The 20,409-nt window shown below is 49.2% G+C and overlaps 1 protein-coding gene across 1 annotated transcript in view; it reads left to right on the forward strand.

The window, feature by feature from the left end:
- Positions 1–6,322: 6,322 nt before the first annotated feature.
- The window catches only part of CDK2AP1 (cyclin dependent kinase 2 associated protein 1), a 33,981-nt gene continuing 19,894 nt past the window's right edge, over positions 6,323–20,409 (forward strand). Inside the window, exon 1 of the mRNA XM_077834625.1 lies at positions 6,323–6,491. The gene's annotated coding sequence lies outside the window, so the exon portion shown is untranslated. The remainder of the gene's footprint in view (positions 6,492–20,409) is intronic.

Raw genomic sequence — 20,409 nt, forward strand, 5'->3', positions numbered from 1 at the left:
AATATTTAAACCATTTCTCCAGTGAAGCGCCAGCTACAGTATGAGTCCTCAGAACAACCTCATGCCAGAGACTGAAAAAGCAGCTACCCATATGAATGCATCTGGAGGTAAACCAGGTTCATCTCCGGTGCCAAAGAATAGAGTGTAAAAGTAAATCCAGGTGCAACTGATAGCATAACTTGCTAATTATGAGACCCACTGAAATTGAACACTACCTGCTTTTCTGTTTTAAAAAAGGAAAGAAATGCCTGAAATGCTCCTGGCTTGCAGCACATGGTTAGGACCAGTAGTGACGGATGCTCTTAAAACACACTTTGGTCTTGTAGTAGTATTGTGGTCTTGTGGATTTTTAATGCCAGAGGGTCCATTGTTTTCTAGTTTGACCTGCATAACCCAAAGGTTTAATATTTACTCTGATCTTCAAATCATATGACAGTCCACAAAATCCCTAAGATAGAGGATGTTTCAGTATAGATAGGTATAGATATAGTATAGGTATAGATAGGTCCTGGGCAAGCCCAAACTGTTACAACCTGTTCAGAAGCTACCGTGTCGTCCACGTCTACTACAGCATCGTTTCATAATATTGTATAATATACTCTTAAAAATCAGTGGTCATTTTCAAAGAGAAAGAGACCCTTTCCTGGAGTGAAGATAAAATAGAAATAGTGGTAGCTGCACTTACAGCCAGATTGTTATTCCTGACCAAATCTAGAACCATGGGTTTTTTTAAGTTTAATTGATAGTGGGGTTAAGACTCATTTAAATCCTCATATCAGTTTGCTTTAAATTGTATTTTCTAATAACTAAATCCACTTCTGATCTGAGGTTCTGAATGTCAAGTTTCAGTTTTAACTTTAAGCAAACTTTAATGGGCTGAGTTACCTGTCTGGGACCAGTCTCTTGCTATATTTGACATTTGCACTGGAAAGGATAAAGAGTTTTTACTACTAATGTTTTGTTTGTAAAAACAATCTCCACAAACCCAGTTGGAGAAGATAACTAATAAAATAGCATGTTCATGATAAGCCCATCACAGTATTGCTGTATGTAAAGTCATCAGACCCATTAGCAATTTATATAGAATCCCACAAACTACTGCGTTTTATTTTAGGTGAGTGTTCCTCCGATCGAATCCTGTGGATTTTTGCCCTGAAATAACTTTTGCCATATGAATACCTCTGAGCAAAAGATGTTGCTTGTATAGGTAGAACTTCACTATTCATGTTCTCTCCCTGTACATCTTAACAGTACATGATGGATTCCAAAGACGCTTAAAATGAAAGTGAATTGTATGTTTATATATATATATATATATATATATATATAGAGCTAACCCTAATTTGGATTTTCTGACTCCATTAAAGACTTCAACTTATGCTGGTACGGTACTGCACTACATCTCCCTGCCTTTCCTGTGTTAGCAATAATACCAAGTATACATAAGCACCAACAGTTTTGAGTCAAGGTGGCAGAAGATTTTGGGGTGTCGTGCAGTAAAATTTTAATGGCTGCATGAATTAGCAGGTTTTATACTCAAGTCAAAATGACAAACTGTGGAACGTTATGAATTTTGTAATTTTGTAAAAGTTTTCTTTTTTGTAAAAATTCTTAAATAAATTAAACTGGCTGTTACTCTGATTATTTTTCTTTGCTTATCTACTGTAACATTTAGATACACAACTGTTACTTCTGAGAGTTACCTTCAAGCCATACTTGCATACACTGAAGATGCTCATTGTTGCCTCACTTCTAGGAACCTTTAGACTCTTAAAGATTATTTTGGTATAGCACAAAAATATTTCCCTTTCATTTAATTTAGTAAACTAAAATACTTGACACTTTTAGTACCTATTAGAGGCTCCCAAGAATTTAAACAATTATTAAATAAGAATAGGGAGTTACCAGTCCTACTTAAAAATTAGTTGTAGGATTCCTTAACCAAAGTGAAAAAATAGGGCTGGCTGGCCTGTGTAACAGAGCTCAGAAACTTTGCTTTTGCTTCGCTTAACCCAAAGAGTTACCATCGGAGACAGACCACTCTTTTCTCCGTTCCCATGTGGATGAATTGCTTTAAATTTTCTGTCTGATTCTTTTTTCTTTGTTTTACTGTTTCCCCAAAACTGTGCACTCAGATTCTAATGCTTCTGTGATGCCGGTAATTCTTTGTGACTAATGAAGATGCTCATGTATTAGAGCTGCATTCTTCATTTTTATTGACCTTTTTTTTCTCTTTTGCCTGGGAGCAGGGGTGGAATTCTGAAAGGAATTGGGGCAGGAGAGAGGATATCAAACTGGCAACTAGCAAACTGAAGTCCTCTACCTGCAGCACCCCTTTGAAATCCAAATGTAGATAATTTTTTTCTTTCTTTGAGACCCTGCTGCAAGTAGACATATGCAGAATTTATGTGACTCAGCTAAATTTATGATGGGTTCTAGAGGGCATGAAACTGAGAGATGTATGTCCGATCAGGCAGAGTTGTTGTCGTTTCTTTTAAATCATCCACCCTAGAACCGAGAGGGATTTAATTACTCCTAGATTTGATCTTCACTGCAGTTATTTGGGAGTGAATAAAAATTGCGTGTATGTCTAAATGAGCAATGAAATGACATCTGTTTGAGCCTGCAACAGCAGGTGAATGAGTGCAGGGAAGAGCAGAGGGGAGACACATACAGACACTTCCTCCAAATTCTGATCCTTCTCCCCTCTCTGCCCAGTTCTTTTGCCAGAGAACCTGATTTTGAGAGAACATGGAGCTGCCTCAGCCCACTAGGTCTCAGGAATAGAAGCTTTAGTCCAACAAGCCTAGCTCGCTGCAGACACAGTGGCTTCCAGCCTGGAACCCTCCCAGAGGCTGAATAGCCAGGTAGGAGACCAAAATTCCGTTGAGGGCCAGAGTCCGTTTTCATTGGGTCAAACTCAATGAAATGCAAGAAAACAAAAAAGAGGCAGGGAAAAAAAACATAAAGAGGCAGGGAAATGTCTGTGTCAGTGGTAAGAAGAGAGAAGGATGTTAAAAGATGCTAATTTTAACCAGACTTTCTTTACTACCAAGATTACAAGTGGAACCTTCAAATCTTCCATCTCCTCTGAAGATAGGCAACCCAGCTGCACTGGCTAAGAAGGTTATTTTTACCCTGACCTCTTCCTGCAGCTCTGACCACCTCATGCAGCATTTCCCTTAACTGACTTCACGCAAGCCTGCTGCTCCCTCTTCAAGCGTATTGCCAAGATGCTTACAGGGAACCCCCCCCCAGCTTTATTTCCCATGGGAGCCTTCCCTTTCTCCTACCAGTGAATGTGTTTGTGACACCTGAACACCGTTTCCTACTAAAATTGGCCCTGTCCAACACTTCTGCCCAGCTCTACAACCTCCCCTGCGGCTATAAGACCTTGCAAAGAACCTCTGAGCAGCCACCGCTAGTTTGCACAAATTCCCCTTCCCTGCTGCATTTAGGGCAGCGTCCCTTATCAAGGACATTGTTCCCTCTTTAAGTTTTACAGCCAATGCACCATTCTAGGCTCTTTGCCAGGATCCCCTGGATTCAGTGTTAATGAGACTCCTGACACTTAGAATGCTGTTCTCTGTTGCCATAGTTGCAGCGGGAAGGGTCGGGAAGATGGCAGACTCCTGCCCGCCTCCATCTCTCCTTGCCTTTCACACAGGTTAAGTGCCTTTAGGGCTGCTCTGTCCTTTCCCATCCACAGTGGCCTCTAGGGGCATGTTGATGCTACGGCAGTGCAGCGGTAGTGTAGATGCTTCCTACTTGGACAGAATGGGTTCTTCCGTCAGTGTAGTTAGTTCCCCTCTCAGAGAGGTGGATTATGTTGATGGAAGAATCCTTCCTTTCACCTAACCGCATCAGTGCTGTGGGTTAGTTTGACCTAACTACGGCACACAGGATGCCATATTTTTCACGGCCCAGAGGAACATAGCTGGCTCGGTTTAATTTGTAAGTGTAAAGCAGGGCTAGATCCATGCAGTCTGCGGACACAGCTGGGAACACCATAAGCTGGCTCACGACCCTCAGCCTGTAATATGGCTGCTCTCAGTCTCACAGAGCTGTGTATATTACCCTGGTCATGAGGGAACTCTGCTAAATTGTGGCTTAGCTGTATGTGGCTGGCTGCAGCCCAGTTTGGGGCAATCTTACACCAGGCCCTTGTGTACCCAGCCAAGAACACAGCAAGCAGACTCGGCACTCAGGAGAAAAGTAGATCCTCATCCGCTTCTCATAACTGACTTAAATTTAACGTTCATGTTTCCTCCTTTCATTGGCTAGGAAGGTGTGTACTCCGAATAACTATTCCATTACCGCCAGCTCGTTCTGAGGGAGGGCTGAGGTAATCTGGCCTGCCCTTTCTGAGAGGCCTTTGGACCATCTACTTTTCTAGATTGTTGGAGGAGAGAAAGGGAAGAATCAGTGGCTGGGGCACTCAGGTACCACTCCAAAGAGCTGGGTCCAACTGCTGTCTTGGCCACAGACTCCCTGTGTGACCTTGGGGGCACGTCTCTGTGCCTCAGCTCACCATGTCTAAAAATGAGGCTAATAATACTTCCTGGGTTTGTCTCAGAGCTGGCGGTAGGCATAAGCAGACTAAGCAATTGCTTAGGGCCTGAGCAGCTCAAGGGGTCTCCCCTATTCACTTCTTTTCATAAGAACTTGCCTGTTTTAGTAATTGGGGGAGCCTCCAAAAATATTCCTGCTTAAGGCCCCCAATGGGCTAGCACTGCTGCCGGGTTGTCTCATGTATTTCAATAGTAGGAGGAGAACCCTGTGTGTACAGCATCTAGAACCAGGGGCCTCTGAGTCTGGTTGGGGCCTCTAGGTGCTACTGCCATAACAGTCCTAGAGGTCGGATCTGCTGCATTTCTAGAGTGGTGGAGGCTTTTTAGCTCAAGTCCTTGACCACCTCCCCAGAGACATTCAGAGAGCTCCTGGGGCTCCCCCGTTACTCTTTTTCAATTAATAAAGGGAGAGAAAAGGAATCATTAATACTGTGCAGCATTTAAAAGCTATTCAAGCCACGGCAGTGACTCTCCACGGGGAAATTGTCCAGCACTTATTTATTTCAGTCCCCCCAAGAGAACAGGCAGGACCAGCATATCTTGGACTTGAAAGAGCTGGATCAGTATCTCAGCTGCGCTAGGTTTCAGAGAGCGTTCTATGTTCACTCTTTCTAGCTTGGGCAGCCTCCTACCCATGTGGACCTTCCCAGTGCTGATTTATATATGCAGCTCTCAGTTAACAGGGAACATCTGCTTGGGGGCTTTTGTCTCCAGCCCAGTTTGCCTCACCGACACTGAGGGAGCAGGGGTGTCAAACTCCTTTGGAGAAAGGGCTGAATTGTGTGTGGAACAGCAGGCGGTGGCCTGGGGTATAAATTCAGGACTATATAAGACATAAGAACGGCCAGACTGGGTCAGACCTAAAGGTCCGTCTAGCCCAGTATCCTGTCTTCTGACAGTGGCCCGTGCCAGGTGCCCCAGAGGGAATGAACAGAACAGGGGATCATCCAGTGATCCATCCCCTGTCGCCCATTCCCAGCTTCTGGCAAACAGAGGCTCGGGACACAATCCCTGCCCATCCAATGCCCCCCACAATGCACAGGGAGTGCCCACAGATGCCAGGAGGTTTGCACAGAGATCAAAAGGAGAATGCAGCCTATGTATAGTGATTTAAGGTCTGGATATTATTTGTTCAGTGCCTCATTATCCCATTCACTGGTCAGTGGGAGAGTCCTGTTCCTGTCCTTCATTTCTCTTTCACCCCATCCTCCTTCTTCTATTTCTCTCTGTCATGTGACCCCCATAAATACATCATGTAGGCCAGGTCTAGTGAGTGGACTGTATGTTTGACACCCCCTGCTTTAGAGCAATGGCAGTAGCAGCAGCCTGAGCCAGGAAAGTAGGCATGGAGCTTTGCTTTAGGCTTGCGCCCTGCAATTAACCGTACAATAGATCCTGAAGCAGGACTGGCCGAAAGCAAGCCCCAAAGTCCCTTGTCTCCGACTCAGAACCCACCACCTCCCAGATTGCTGTCTGCAGCAGCTGAAAGGCAGTGCTTCTACCTCCAGGGAGCAGAGGTGGAGTAACACAGGATCTCTGGGGTCTTGTACCACAGCCTGCAGTCAGTAAGAGACAGAGCAATACACAGTGATACAGACTGACAGCTGAATGGTGCCAGATAGCTACTTGCTGGGTTGGGCTTCCTCATTTGGCAGAAAGATCAAAGACTCAGGAGTGGGCGGAAAACAAGAGTCCACTGCCTGGAGGGCTGGAAGACAGATTCCATCCAGAGAAGCTGAAGGGGTTGGGCTGGGAGGAATGAGAGTTTGTCTAGGATGGGGCCTTAGTCTGGGAAGAAATCTGCCCAGGGAAGCAGAGAAACAGAGAGAGAGTTTAATCCACCTGTGCAAAAGGTCGTACCAAGAAAGAGACCTAGAAACACGGCACTGTCACAGAGGGATTCATCTCACTCACTGCCAGGTAGGGTTCCCAACAGTCCCTTATTACAAGGGACATCCCTGCTTTTTTCATCTCTTTTCAACAAGGTCGGGAATTGCTGAGCGCCGCAAAAAGCAGCACGAAATACCCCCTGGCAAATGAGAGTGCTGCTTATTTTTCTTCAAGTGATTGCTCATGTGTATTCCACAATAGGTGTGCATGCTCGCCAGTGCATCGGTGCCGGAAGTTTTTCCCCTAGCTGTACCCATACGGGGGGAGCGCCCCCCCGTGATCCCCGAAGTGGCGCCTGCCTGCCGCGGTATAAGGGGAGCTGCGTGCTCCCCCCACCCTCAGTTCCTTCTTACTGCCAGTGCAGGTGCGTCAGAACTGCTCTGCTCCAGCTTTGCTGTAGCTTGTCCCCAGAACGGTTCGTTCGTTCAGTGTTAGTACCTGTAATTAGTTAGCTCTTTAGCTAGTCAGCAAGCCCAGGCTGGGGCATGCCGCGGGCCCCAGGGTTTAAGTTATGCGACTCTTGTAGTGACCCGCATGCAGACTGTTTGTGCTGTTTGGGAGAAACCCTTATCAGCGAAAGGTGCAATTCCTTTAAGCCTTGGACCAAAAGTGAAAGGGACATTAGGCTCCAGGCCATCCTGATGGAGTCGGCGCTCACCCCGACTCCGGCACGGCGCTTTGAACCAGTACCCAGCACCATGGCATCAGTACGCGGTGACCCTCCGGTGCCATCGACCAGTCAGCACCGCTCCGCGTTCATGGGGCATGCCAAGAGGGCCAGGAAGGTTCCCTCTTCGCAGCGGCACCGAGGGAAATCTGGGACAGAGGCTAGGCCCATGTCTGGCAGTCTTCGCTCCCCACTGGGCCCCAGGCCTCTGAGTCACATTGAGTGGAGTAGCCTGGCCCCTTTGGAACAGGCCTCTCTGGATGTCTGGATGCCTTCCACGTCTGAAGCCCTCCAGGCGGCCCAGGATGTTATGTCCATGTCGCTGCCAGGAGCACCGCCGATGTTGGCCCCATGCTCCAGAGGCAAGCCGCCGCCGGGATCTCCACAGTTGCCTCTGGCTCGGTCTCGGTCTTGGGAATGTTCCCGACGCCGTTCACCGCCCAGCGACCGCTCGGCGCAGAGTCCATGTGGATCGCCCTCAACACTGACCAGACTGTCTGGCTGGGTTCTGTCCGGCCAGGACTCTTGACACCGCTCGTCCTCAAGGAGCAATTATCGATGGGACCGCAGCAGGCACTGCCAACGGTCCTTGTCTCGGAGGGGGGACCGCGGCCGCTCACAGCATGGTCGTCGGCAAGCCATTCCTGCTCGGCCTCTCGCTCCAAGTCTCCGCCAAAACATTGCAGCCCTGGGTGTCAATCACCAGCATCTCGCTGTCGTGGGTCTGCCCGTCGAGGCTGTTCGTGGAGCAGCTGCTACCGTCGGTACTGGTCCTCCACTTCGAGATCGCGGTCCCATGGCCGACGTCGATCCCAGCACTGCTGCTCCTCCTCATCCAGAGGCAGCAGCAGATTGTATGCCAGCCCGGCCTCCATTCGTAGCGGTCCTTCGATGGGCCAGGCCAGCCAAGTCGAACAGCTGGCCCTGCCAGTGCTGCAGCCAGGGCCGGCTCTAGGATTTTTGCCACCCCAAGCAAAAAAATTTTTGGCCACCTCCACTTTTTTTTTGTGGCCCTCAGCCCCCATCTCCGCCCCATCCCCAAATACCTGGCCCCGCCTCCTCCCCTGGGCGTGCCACATTTCCCCCCCCCTCCATTGCTTCCTGCGGCTCCCCCACCCCCGCAACCTCCCCACCCTAGCTCACCTCCGCTCCGCCTGCTCCCCTGAACAAGCCACCGCTCCACTTCTCCCCCGTCCCTCTCAGGCAAGGGAGAGGCAGAGCGTTCAGGGGAGCAGGCAGAGTGGAGGTGAGCGAGGGTGGGGGAGGAGTGCAGGAAGTAATGGGGGGGGGTTTGAGGAACCGCTCCCTGCCCCAGCTCACTTCCGCTCCACCACCGCCGCCTCCCCCAAGCGCGTTGCCACTTGGCTTCTCCTCCCTCCCTCCCAGGCTTGCCGCACGAAACAGCTGTTTGGCGTGCAGCAAGCCTGGGAGGGAGGGGGGAGAAGCGGAGCAGTGGTGGCGCGCTCGGGGAGCAGGCAGAGGCAGAGCGGAGGTGAGCTGGGGCGGCAGGGGCACATTTCTAGGGGCGGCGTGGCTGGCGCCAGAATGATGCCCCTAGAAATGTGCTGCTCCAAGCACCTGCTTCTTTTGCTGGTGCCGAGAGCCAGCCCTGGCTGCAGCAGGTGCAGTGGCACCGAGCGTCATGGCTGGCCCAATGGTACCAGCGGGCACTGTGGTCTCTGGCTCGCTCGGTGGCCAGAGCTTTGGAAGCACCATCGGCCTCCCTCTTCAGATCCCCAAGGAAGGAGTCGGTAGGACGTGCATCCTCGGCACTGTTCCTGGAGTCCAACCAGGTGGCAGACCCTCCGGTGCCGGCCAATACCCAGAGCACCACACCGGCTTCTTCTCCCCGCCCGGAGGAAGCAATTGCGGCCCTGCTCCCCTCCTCCCCGCAGGACGACTTCAGGGCCCATGAAGAACTCTTAAAGAGGGTGGCAGCAAGCCTCCACCTCCCGCCAGAGGAGATGGAGGAGCCCTCAGACTCCCTGTTTAACGTGCTGTTCTCGTCGGCACCGGGCAGGGTGGCCTTGCCTCTCCATGAAGGGGTGGCTAAAATTTCAAATGCCCTGTGGCAGACACCGGCCTCATTGGCCCCTATCTCTCAGAGGGCGGAACGCAAGTACTTTGTACCCACTAAAGGGCATGAGTACTTGTATACCCACCCAGCGTCCAACTCCCCGGTGGTCGAGTCGGTCAACCACAGGAAACGGCAGGGTCGACCAGCCTCAACCCCAAAGAACAAAGACTCTCGGACACTGGACTCTTTCAGAAGGAAAATTTATTCATCCTAGAGCTTCCAGTTGTGAGTGGCAAATCATCAGGCTCTCCTGGGCCAGTATGAATTCAATCGGTGAGGCTCCCTGACCAAGTTTGAGGACTCCCTCCAGGAGTGCGACAGAAAGGAGTTCAAGGTGCTAGTGGAGGAGGGGGCAGCAGCCGCTCGGGCGTTCCTGCAGGCAGCCTCGGATGCTGTGGATACGGCTGCACAATGCATGGCCTCCGTGGTGTCGATGAGATGGGCATCATGGCTCCTGCTCTCTGGGCTTTCCAGCGAGGCGCAGTCCTCCACGCAGGATTTCCTGTTTGATGGGAAAGCCCTGTTTGCGGAGGAGACATATACAAGGCTGCACGGCATGAAAGACTCCCACACAACCCTCCAGACTCTGGGCCTATATGTACCGGCTCTGGCAAAACCTAAATTCAAGTCGCAGCAGACTCCCACCCAGGCTGCCCTCCCGAAGTATGAGACTGCCCACAAGAAACAGTGGGACTATAAGAGACGCCCTCAGAGGCAGTCTCGGCCGGCCCCCCAGCCTGGCTCCTCTAAGGGCAAGCCGGCGGGGAAAAGGCGCTTTTGACGGGCCACTAGGGGGCACCCCGCTGTCCTCATCAGGGATCCACCCTCAATAAAGCTCCCCTTCTCCAACCCATTGTGTGCTTTCCTCCCAGAATGGTCACAGCTAACCTTGGACTAATGGGTCCTCAACACCATCTCCTGGGGTTAAACCCTCCAGTTTACTTCCTCCCCACTCAAAATCCCCCCAATTCTGTCCCTCTTGGGGGAATCCCTCGCATGAAGCTCTGCTCGAGCAGGAGGTGGGGCGGCTCCTAGGACTAGGAGAGGTAGAGGCGGTGCCCAAGGAGTTCATGGGCAAGGGGTATTACTCCTGATACTTCCTTATCCCGAAGGCCAAAGGGGGGGCTCAGAGCCATCTGGACCTGTGAGGTCTGAACCAGTACATGGTGAAACTCAAGTTCCACATGGTTTTCCTGGCCTCCATCATCCCTGCCCTGGAGTCTGGGGACTGGTACACTGCCCTTGATCCATAGGACACATACTTCCACATCCACATATTCGAGGGGCTCAGGCACTTCCTCTGTTTCATGGTGGGACAGAATCACTAGCAATTCATGGTCCTCCCATTTGGTCTGTCCACTTCCCCCAGGGTGTTTACAAAATGCATGACGGTGGTAGCAGCCTACCCAGATGGCGGGGGGAGGGGGGGTCCAGATATTTCCATATCTGGATGATTGGCTGGTCAAGGGTACCTCCCGGTCACAGGTGAGGGATCACGTGGCGCTCCTACTGTCCACATGCACTGCCTTGGGCCTGTTGGTAAACAGCACCAAATCCACGTTAGTCCCGGTCCAACGCATAGAGTTTATCAGGGCGCTCCTGGACGCAGCGTCGGCCACAGCCTCTCTCCCGCCAGACAGATTCGAGACCCTGAAAGGTCTCATTGACTTGGTTTCAAAGTTCCTGGTGACAACAGCCAGGGTTTGCCTGCAGTTCTTGGGTCACATGTCAGCGTGCACGTACGTGGTCTGTCACACCAGACTCAGGATGAGGCCCCTCCAGCTCTGGTTGGCGTCGAAGTTCTCCCAGGCCACGGACAGGATGGAGAAGGTTCTCACCGTGCCGGACTCTGTGATCACCTCCCTACGGTGGTGGTCCACCCCAAACAACATGCTCCAAGGGGTTCCGTTCAGGGACAGGGCCCCATCATTGGAGCTTATTCAGCTTATCCAGCTTATTCTTGACTACCTCCTCCACCTGAGAACCCAGGGCCTGGCACCTTCATCAGTCAAGGTGCACCTGGCAGCCATATTGGCCTTCCATCTGCCAGTGCAGGGGCACACGGTATTTTCCCATGCTATGACTGGCTGGTTCCTCAAGGGGTTGGACTGTCTTTCCCCATATTCTAGACCCTCGGTCCTGCAGGGGGACCTGAACCTGGTGTTGGCTTGTCTCACAGGGCCCCCTTTTGAACCAGTGGCCATGTGCTCCTGGTCTCACCTCTCATGGGAGGTGGCCGTCCTGGTTGCAATCATGTCAGCCAGGCGAGTCTCAGAGCTCAGGGCCCTGACTTCTGAGCTGCCGTACATGGTTTTTCATAAAGATAAGGTCCAGCTCCGCCCACACCCCACATTCCTCCTGAAGGTGGTCTCCGCTTACCACATGGGTCAGGACATTTTTCTACCGGTCCTCTGCCCCAAGCCCCACATGTCCGATGAGGAGCACAGTCTCCACACGCTCGATGTGCGACGCGCTCTGGGTTTCTACCTCGAGCGGACCAAGCCATTCAGAAAGCCCTCACAACTGTTCGTCGCCTCGGCCGATCGCATGAGGGGCCAGCCGATTTCCGCTCAGTGGCTTTCCAATGGGATCACTTTGTGCATCCGTTCCTGTTATGAGCTGGCAGGTGTCCCCCCACTGCCCATTGTGAGGGCACACTCGACTCGAGCGCAGGCCTCGTCGGCTTCCTTTATTGCCCACGTCCCCATTCAGGACATCTGTAGGGCCGCCACTTGGTTTTCAGTTCACACGTTCACCTCGCACTATGCGATTGTCTCCCAAACCAGGGATGACGCTGGGTTCGGCAGGGCTGTCCTCCATCCTGGGAACTTGTGAACTCCTACCCACCTCCAACAGATATAGCTTGGAATCTCCTATTGTGGAATACACGTGAGCAATCACTGGAAGAAGAAAAGACAGTTACCTTTTTCGTAACTGGTGTTCTTCGAGATGTGTTGCTCATGTCAACTCCACATCCCGCCCTCCTTCCCCTCTGTCGGAGTTGTCTGGCAAGAAGGAACTGAGGGTGGGGGTAGTGTGCAGCTCCCCTTACACCGCACCAGGCAGGTGCCACTCCAGCAATCGCGGGGGGCGCTCCCCCCATATGGGTACTGCTGTGGGAGAAACTTCCGGCACTGGTGCACGTGGCGAGCACGCACACCTATTGTGGAATAGACATGAGCAACGCATCGACAGAGACTCCGCCGATTAGAAGGCATGAGATGCACTGTCCTAGGGATGGGGGTTCCATGACCACCACTCCCAAGAGGAGGAGGCGGGTGGTGGTGGTCGGGGACTCTCTCCTCAGGGGGACTGAGTCATCTATCTGCCTCCCCGACCAGGAAAACCAAGAAGTTTGCTGTTTGCCAGGAGCTAGGATTCATGATGTGACAGAGAGACTGCCGAGACTCATCAAGCCCTCAGATTGCTACCCCTTCCTGCTTCTCCACGTGGGCACCAATGATACTGCCAAGAAAACCTTGAGCGGATCACTGCAGACTACGTGGCTCTGGGAAGAAGGATAAAGGAGTTTGAGGTGCAAGTGGTGTTCTCATCCATCCTCCCCGTGGAAGGAAAAGGCCTGGGTAGAGACCGTCGAATCGTGGACGTCAACAAATGGCTACGCAGGTGGTGTCGGAGAGAAGACTTTGGATTCTTTGACCATGGGATGGTGTTCCAAGAAGGAGGAGTGCTAGCAGAGATGGGCTCCACCTAACGAAGAGAGGGAAGAGCATCTTCGCAAGCAGGCTGGCTAACCTAGTGAGGAGGGCTTTAACCTAGGTTCACCGGGGGAAGGAGACCAAAGCCCTGAGGTAAGTGGGGACGTGGGATACTGGGAGGAAGCACGAGCAAGAAAGCGCGAAAGGGGCGGGTTCCTGCCTCATACTAAGAAAGGAGGACAAACAGCAAGTTATCTCAAGTGCCTATACACAAATGCAAGAAGCCTGGGAAACAAGCAAGGAGAACTGGAAGTCCTGGCACAGTCAAGGAATTATGATGTGATTGGAATAACAGAGACTTGGTGGGATAACTCACATGACTGGAGTACTGTCATGGATGGATATAAACTGTTCAGGAAGGACATGCAGGGCAGAAAAGGTGGGGGAGTTGCACTGTATGTAAGGGAGCAGTATGACTGCTCAGAGCTCGGGTAAGAAGCTGCAGAAAGACCTGAGTGTCTCTGGATTAAGTTTAGAAGCGTGAGCAACAAGGGTGATGTTGTGGTGGGAGTCTGCTATAGACCACCAGACCAGGGGGATGAGGTGGATGAGGCTTTCTTCTGGCAACTAACGGAAGTTACTAGATCGCAGGCCCTGGTTCTTATGGGAGACTTCAATCACCCTATCTGCTGGGAGAGCAATACAGCGGTGCACAGACAATCCAGGAAGTTTTTGGAAAGGGTAGGGGACAATTTCCTGGTGCAAGTGCTGGAGGAACCAACTAGGGGCAGACCTTGACCTGCTGCTCACAAACCAGGAAGAATTAGTAGGGGAAGCAAAAGTGGATGGGAAGCAGTGACCATGAGATGGTTGAGTTCAGGATCCTGACACAGGGAAGAAAGGAGAGCAGCAGAATATGGACCCTGGACTTCAGAAAAGCAGACTTTGACTCCCTCAGGGAACTGATGGGCAGGATCCCCTGGGAGAATAACAAGAGAGGGAAAGGCGTCCAGGAGAGCTGGCTGTATTTTAAAAAATCCTTATTGAGGTTACAGGGACAAACCATCCCGATGTGTAGAAAGAATAGTAAATATGGCAGGCGACCAGCTTGGCTCAACAGTAAAATCCTTGCTGATCTTAAACACAAAAAAGAAGCTTACAAGAAGTGGAAGATTGGACAAATGACCAGGGAAGAGTATAAAAAAATATTGCTCGGGCATGCAGGAGTGAAATCAGGAAGGCCAAATCACACCTGGAGTTGCAGCTAGCAAGAGATGTTCAGAGTAACAAGAAGGGTTTCTTCAGGTATGTTAGCAACAAGAAGAAAGTCAAGGAAAGTGTGGGCCCCTTACTGAATGAGGGAGGCAACCTAGTGACAGAGGATGTGGAAAAAGCTAATGTACTCAATGCTTTTTTTGCCTCTGTCTTCACAAACAAGGTCAGCTCCCAGACTGCTGCACTGGGCAGCACAGCATGGGGAGAAGGTGACCAGCCCTCTGTGAAGAAAGAAGTGGTTCGGGACTATTTAGAAAAGCTGGACGAGCACAAGTCCATGGGGCTGGATGTGCTGCATCCGAGAGTGCTAAAGGAGTTGGCGGATGTGATTGCAGAGCCATTGGCCATTATCTTTGAAAACTCATGGTGATCGGGGGAGGTCCCGGACAACTGGAAAAAGGCTAATGTAGTGCCCATCTTTAAAAAAGGGAAGAAGGAGAATCCTGGGAACTACAGGCCAGTCAGCCTCACCTCAGTCCCTGGAAAAATCATGGAGCAGGTCCTTAAGGAATCAATTCTGAAGCACTTAGAGGAGAGGAAAGTGATCAGGAACAGTCAGCATGGATTCACCAAGGGCAAGTCATGCCTGACTAATCTAATTGCCTTCTATGACGAGATAACTGGCTCTGTGGATGAGGGGAAAGCAGTGGACGTGTTGTTCCTTGACTTTAGCAAAGCTTTTGACATGGTCTCCCACAGTATTCTTGATAGCAAGTTAAAGAAATATGGGCTGGATGAATGGACTATAAGGTGGATAGAAAGCTGGCTAGATTGTCAGGCTCAGCGGGTAGTGATCAATGGCTCCATGTCTAGTTGGTAGCCGGTATCAAGTGGAGTGCTCCTAGGGTCAGTCCTTGGGCCAGTTTTGTTCAATATCTTCATTAATGATCTGGAGGATGGTGTGGATTGCACCCTTAGCACGTTTGCAGATGACACTACACTCGGAGGAGAGGTAGATATGCTGGAGGGTAGGGATAGGATACAGAGGGCCCTAGACAAATTAGAGGCTTGGGCCAAAAGAAATCTGATGAGGTTCAACAAGGAGAAGTGCAGAGTCCTGCACTTAGGACGGAAGAATCCCATGCACCGCTACAGACTAGGGACCGAATGGCTCAGCAGCAGTTCTGCAGAAAAGGACCTAGGGGTTAGAGCGGACGAGAAGCTGGATATGAGTCAACAGTGTGCCGGTGTTGCCAAGAAGGCCAATGGCATTTTGGGATGTATAAGTAGGGGCATTGCCAGCAGATCGAGGGACGTGATCGTTCCCCTCTATTAGACATTGGTGAGGCCTCATCTGGAGTACTGTGTCTAGTTTTGGGCCCCACACTACAAGAAGGATGTGGAAAAATTGGAAAACGTCCAGCAGAGGGCAACAAAAATGATTAGGGGACTGGAACATATGATTTATGAGGAGAGGCTGAGGGAACTGGGATTGTTTAGTCTGCGGAAGAGAAGAGTGAGGGAGGATTTGATAGCTGCTTTCAACTACCTGAAAGGGAGTTCCAAAGAGGATGGCTCTAGACTGTTCTCAGAGGTAGCAGATGACAGAACGAGGAGTAATGGTCTCAAGTTGCAGTGGGGGAGGTTTAGGTTGGATATTAGGAAAAACTTTTTCACTAGGAGGATGGTGAAACACTGGAATGCGTTACCTAGGGAAGTGGTGGAATCTCCTTCCTTAGAAGTTTTTAAGGTCAGGCTTGACAAAGCCCTAGCTGGGATGATTTAGTTGGGGATTGGTCCTGCTTTGAGGAGGGGGTTGGACTAGATGATCTCCTGAGGTCCCTTCCAACCCTGATATTCTATGATTCTATGATTCCATGATCTCAAAGAACACCATTTAGGGAAAAGGTAACTATCTTTTATTAATGATAACACTGGGAGCAGGAGTGTGGCGGGGGTGCTAAGAAAACAGTCCCTTATTTTTAAAATACAATGTTGGCAACTCTACTGCCAGGCCAGAACTCCCCAGCACTTCCTTACAGTCCCTGGCGTCTGTGCCCCAGCAGTGCGGGTCCCATCCTTTCCCATCACTGTCTTCAGGAGGGGTAGATATAGGTAGATCCCCTGTTGTTACAAAGCAAACTAATCCAAAAGTTCATCCCTGTTCTTGTTTTCTGTTGTATTTTGCGCTGGACATCCAGGGTTTGTCTGCCCTCTATCCTGGAGAGCCGTTAGAGTGCTGGCATCACACAGCGCCAGGAGCCTCAGAGCTGAATGAACAAGAGGGGAAAGGATTCTTAGTCAGGCTGTTTAGCTGGTTTTGTTCACACCTGTCACTTAGATTCCAGGCAAAGAGCTGGGCGGGGTGGGGCAGGCAAGATGTGCTCTGTGTTCAAGATTCTAGACACACAATTGCGTGACTGAGGTTTAAGAAATCTCTCACTTCAGTTCTCTGGTGCTCCAAGGAGACCTCCAGCAAACCAGGGAAGACCAGACTTGATACTCCTAATATTTCCAAGTAGCAGCAGCAGCAAGGCCCCTTTATTTTAACCCCCTCAGGCTTTTGTTACACATTCAGAAAGAGGCCTTTGGACAGTGTTCTATTTTACTGGTCACTTCTATGGCAGAATCCAGGGGACATGGGCCTGATAAACAGAGAGAACCTGGAGTCAGAGATGCAGACAGGGAGGGAGCACCCAACTGTCTGCCTGGCAGGACTGTTCCACTTGGCAGGAAGATGAAGAACTCAGGCATGGGAGAGAAACAAGATTATCCTAGGGCTGGAAGGGAGAGTCAGTCTCCCCAGAGCTAGTGAGGGGATAGGGCTGGGTTGGGAAGAAGTCTGTTTTGGGGAAGTTTGGAGAGAGAGGCTGTCTGGGGGATCAGGAAAGAGGGGGATCAGGAGAGAAAGGGTGTCTGGGGGAGCAGGGAATCAGGACTCTTGGACTTCACTCCCCATCAGCTGCTGCTAGTTTTGTGGCGTAACCGCTCTGTATCTGAATTCACCACTCTGTGAAGTGGGAGTTGTGAGATTTAATGCATTATTGTTTGTAAAAGGCTTTGAGATCTCTGGGTGCTTTATAAAAAAGGGCCAAGTGTTGTTATCAGAAGGGTGAATCTACCAGATAGATGCGGAGTATTGAGCAACACTTTACACAATGCAATATCTAAGAAAAGACATTAAGCAAAGATGCTCAGAAAAAAGCCACTAGCCTAATGTCCAGAGAACTTGCAAGAGACAGATTCCCTCATGCATTCTCCTCTGCTTGCAACCCTCTTGTTTCCCACTGCCTAGCTTCCCAAATGGTTCCATTCTGTCTATAACCAGCACAGGCTCTGCAGACTTCTGGTGCAGCACACTTTAAGCAACAAGAAGCATGACAAAGAAAGAAACTACATCTAGTACTAAAGACACATGGCGTGGCATTTCAGCAAGGGGAGGGAAATCTTGTTGGATAGGAGCAATAAGTGGTGATGGTAGGAAATGAGAGGTAGCTGTATGTGGAACAGAAGCCTTGTGAGTGTAAGAAAGCTGGGAGGCTTTGGGAAAATGATGTTTGGGGTGGAATATCAAGGCCCCACACACTGGAGGCACAGAAAGGGAATACGATGATCTGTCTTCACCAGAGATGCCTTCACTAGTCACCACTGAAGAGCCATTAGAGATTATTAGGCAAATAATCACCATTTGTGGAAGTTCCTAAATATGTTTTTACCCAGCAGACTTGGAAGCAGTTGTACGTTTGTAAAGATAGACGATAAAAGCTCTGGAGGAGCTGTCATCAACTTGTGGCTCAGTAATTTGTGCTTTGAAAAGTCTCTAAAGACATATTTACATGAGACCTCAAGAGCTCATTTTACCACCTCTCATATACAATTTATGTAATTATTATATTGCATATAATTATTTATTTGCATATATTCTATATGATTATTTGATTATAAGTATTTCTAGGTCCTTAAAATCTTGGGGATATTTACAAAAATGATTGAATATAAATTCCTTCCAGAGAAGGGACAAAGCTCTAATTTCTTCCCCTCACTTCCAGCTGGTATGTATGTTTCCCCAGCAGGTAGAGCGTTAATGTTAAAACACACACAACTTAATTAGTTCAAATTAACCAAATTAGTTCAATTGATATTAACACCCACTAGCAGTTTTTTACACAAATCACAGTGGCAAAGAAATGCCGAGATTTTGATGCTCCACCTTTAATTCCTCTAATTTAATGACAGGTTTCAGAGTAGCAGCCGCGTTAGTCTGTATTCGCAAAAAGAAAAGGAGTACTTGTGGCACCTTAGAGACTAACCAATTTATTTGAGCATAAGCTTTCGTGAGCTACAGCTCACTTCATCCAGCTCACGAAAGCTTATGCTCAAATAAATTGGTTAGTCTCTAAGGTGCCACAAGTACTCCTTTTCTAATTTAATGGTTTAACCCTATAGGATAATAAACATGGCTACTTTGCACTCGGCTATTGCTTTCTATTTGTAGCTCTCCACGTGCTTTATATAGGTAGATCTACATAATTATTATTATTTTACTTTATTTTCAGAGATGATAGAGAGGTTACTAGTCTCATTTCACAACTGGTGAACATACACAACTCTCACTGAGGTCAGTGGGAACTAAGGATGTTCAGCGCCTGTGAAAATCAGGCCACTTGTGACTTTAGACTGTAGTCCATCAAAGCAGGGATGGTCTTTTTTCTGTGTTTGTACAGCAACCTGAACAATAAGATACCAAACCCAACTGGGGGCTTTGGGCACTACCATCATATAAATATTTACTACTGTTTGCTACTGTGACTACAGGTCACACAGGAAGTCATTGGCAGAGGTGAGACATTAACTCAGGTGTCCTGGCACCTAACCCAATACACAATCTAACAGATCACAGGTACAAAGGAGTTACCACCTATGAGTGCTGCACCAGACGTGTTTTATGTCAGGTGAACTTTGAATTCCTTTGGTTTGGGTTTTAGTCTTATAACATCATTTAAATGTAGTTTGTGTGTGTTTCTTTCCAAAAGCTAGAGGGATGTAGGATCCAGTCCTGCAGTACTTTCTCAGGAGAAACTCAGCAGAAGCTTTTGCCTAAAAAGAGCTGGGCCCTTACTAATGCTGTATATTTCTGTAGGGTGCCCAATGGCCTTGGAGGAAGGGGGTTGAGAAACACTGATAATGGAAATAAAGAAAGTACACAGAAGGAGAAGAACCAGGTGAGGGGTCACACAGCTTATGTCTTTCTGATAGTGCAGTAGTATTTGGAAATGTAACTGCATGTAAGGGGGCCAGAAACAAGGTGTATAGAGAGGAGGAGATGATTTAGTGGAGACTAGCCCCACTTATGGCCTTTTCTCCTTTGATTAAAAAAAATTAAGAACACATTCTTATTTTAAGTCACTCCTGCCTTCAGAGTGTGAGTGTTGGGAGAGAACATCAAACTCATGTAACACACTGGTTCTGTAGGACATGTCCCCTTCTAGTGGCTGGCCTACATAGGGATTAAAAGCCCACTACTGCTACCAGTTAACAGTCAGCTCAGGTGGTGGAGACATGATTTTGGTGCAGAAGGTTCCCAGCTTCTATCTCTGCTGGGTGTCCCATGAATAGAGGTTATTGCACCTGACAGGTGCTGGATGGAGAACAATGGAAGTGATGTCCTCTGTTTGCAGAATGTGGACCCCAGCAACATGACCTGACCCTCACCTGAAGGCAGTATCTCTGAGGGAATTTGGCTCTGGTATCCTTGCTACAATTGCCAACAAGGTAGATTGTTGGGATGGTGTTTTTTTGTTGCAGCCACAAATGATTAAACGGAGACCACTAATTTTACATGGACCACAGACCATTAGACAGATGGGAACAACTTTTGGTCACTTTGTACCCAAGCCAATTTCACTGGGGGCTGCCCAGAGTGAAAAGTCAGAACAAAAGGTAGCCAGTCAAGCCAAGTAAAGTTGACATGTATTGCAGGTGCCAAAACTTAAGGGTCTGATTTTCTGTGGTCTTGCACCTTGTGTTGTCATTTACAGCTGAGCCAAGAGAGTTGCAGAGTTGATGTAAAATCCTATTGTTCTGACAGGGTATCAATAGACACCCACTTTGCACAGGTGTCAGTGATGGAGAATCCGGCTCTAAATTCTTGACAGCTTCCTATCAGTGGAGAAAGAAAAAAAGGGAGTGCTCAAAAAAGTAGAAGGGTCCCTCTACACCTTGTACTACTGTATTCTAAAGAGAGATGCTTTCATAGGGTCTTTGCTATTTTGAAGACATTTATTATAGGAGCATTGTATATTTTTAAGCTGTCAGTGTAAGAACCAGGTA

The sequence above is a fragment of the Eretmochelys imbricata genome, chromosome 15, assembly GCF_965152235.1.
Source record: "Eretmochelys imbricata isolate rEreImb1 chromosome 15, rEreImb1.hap1, whole genome shotgun sequence".
NCBI lineage: Eukaryota > Metazoa > Chordata > Testudines > Cheloniidae > Eretmochelys > Eretmochelys imbricata.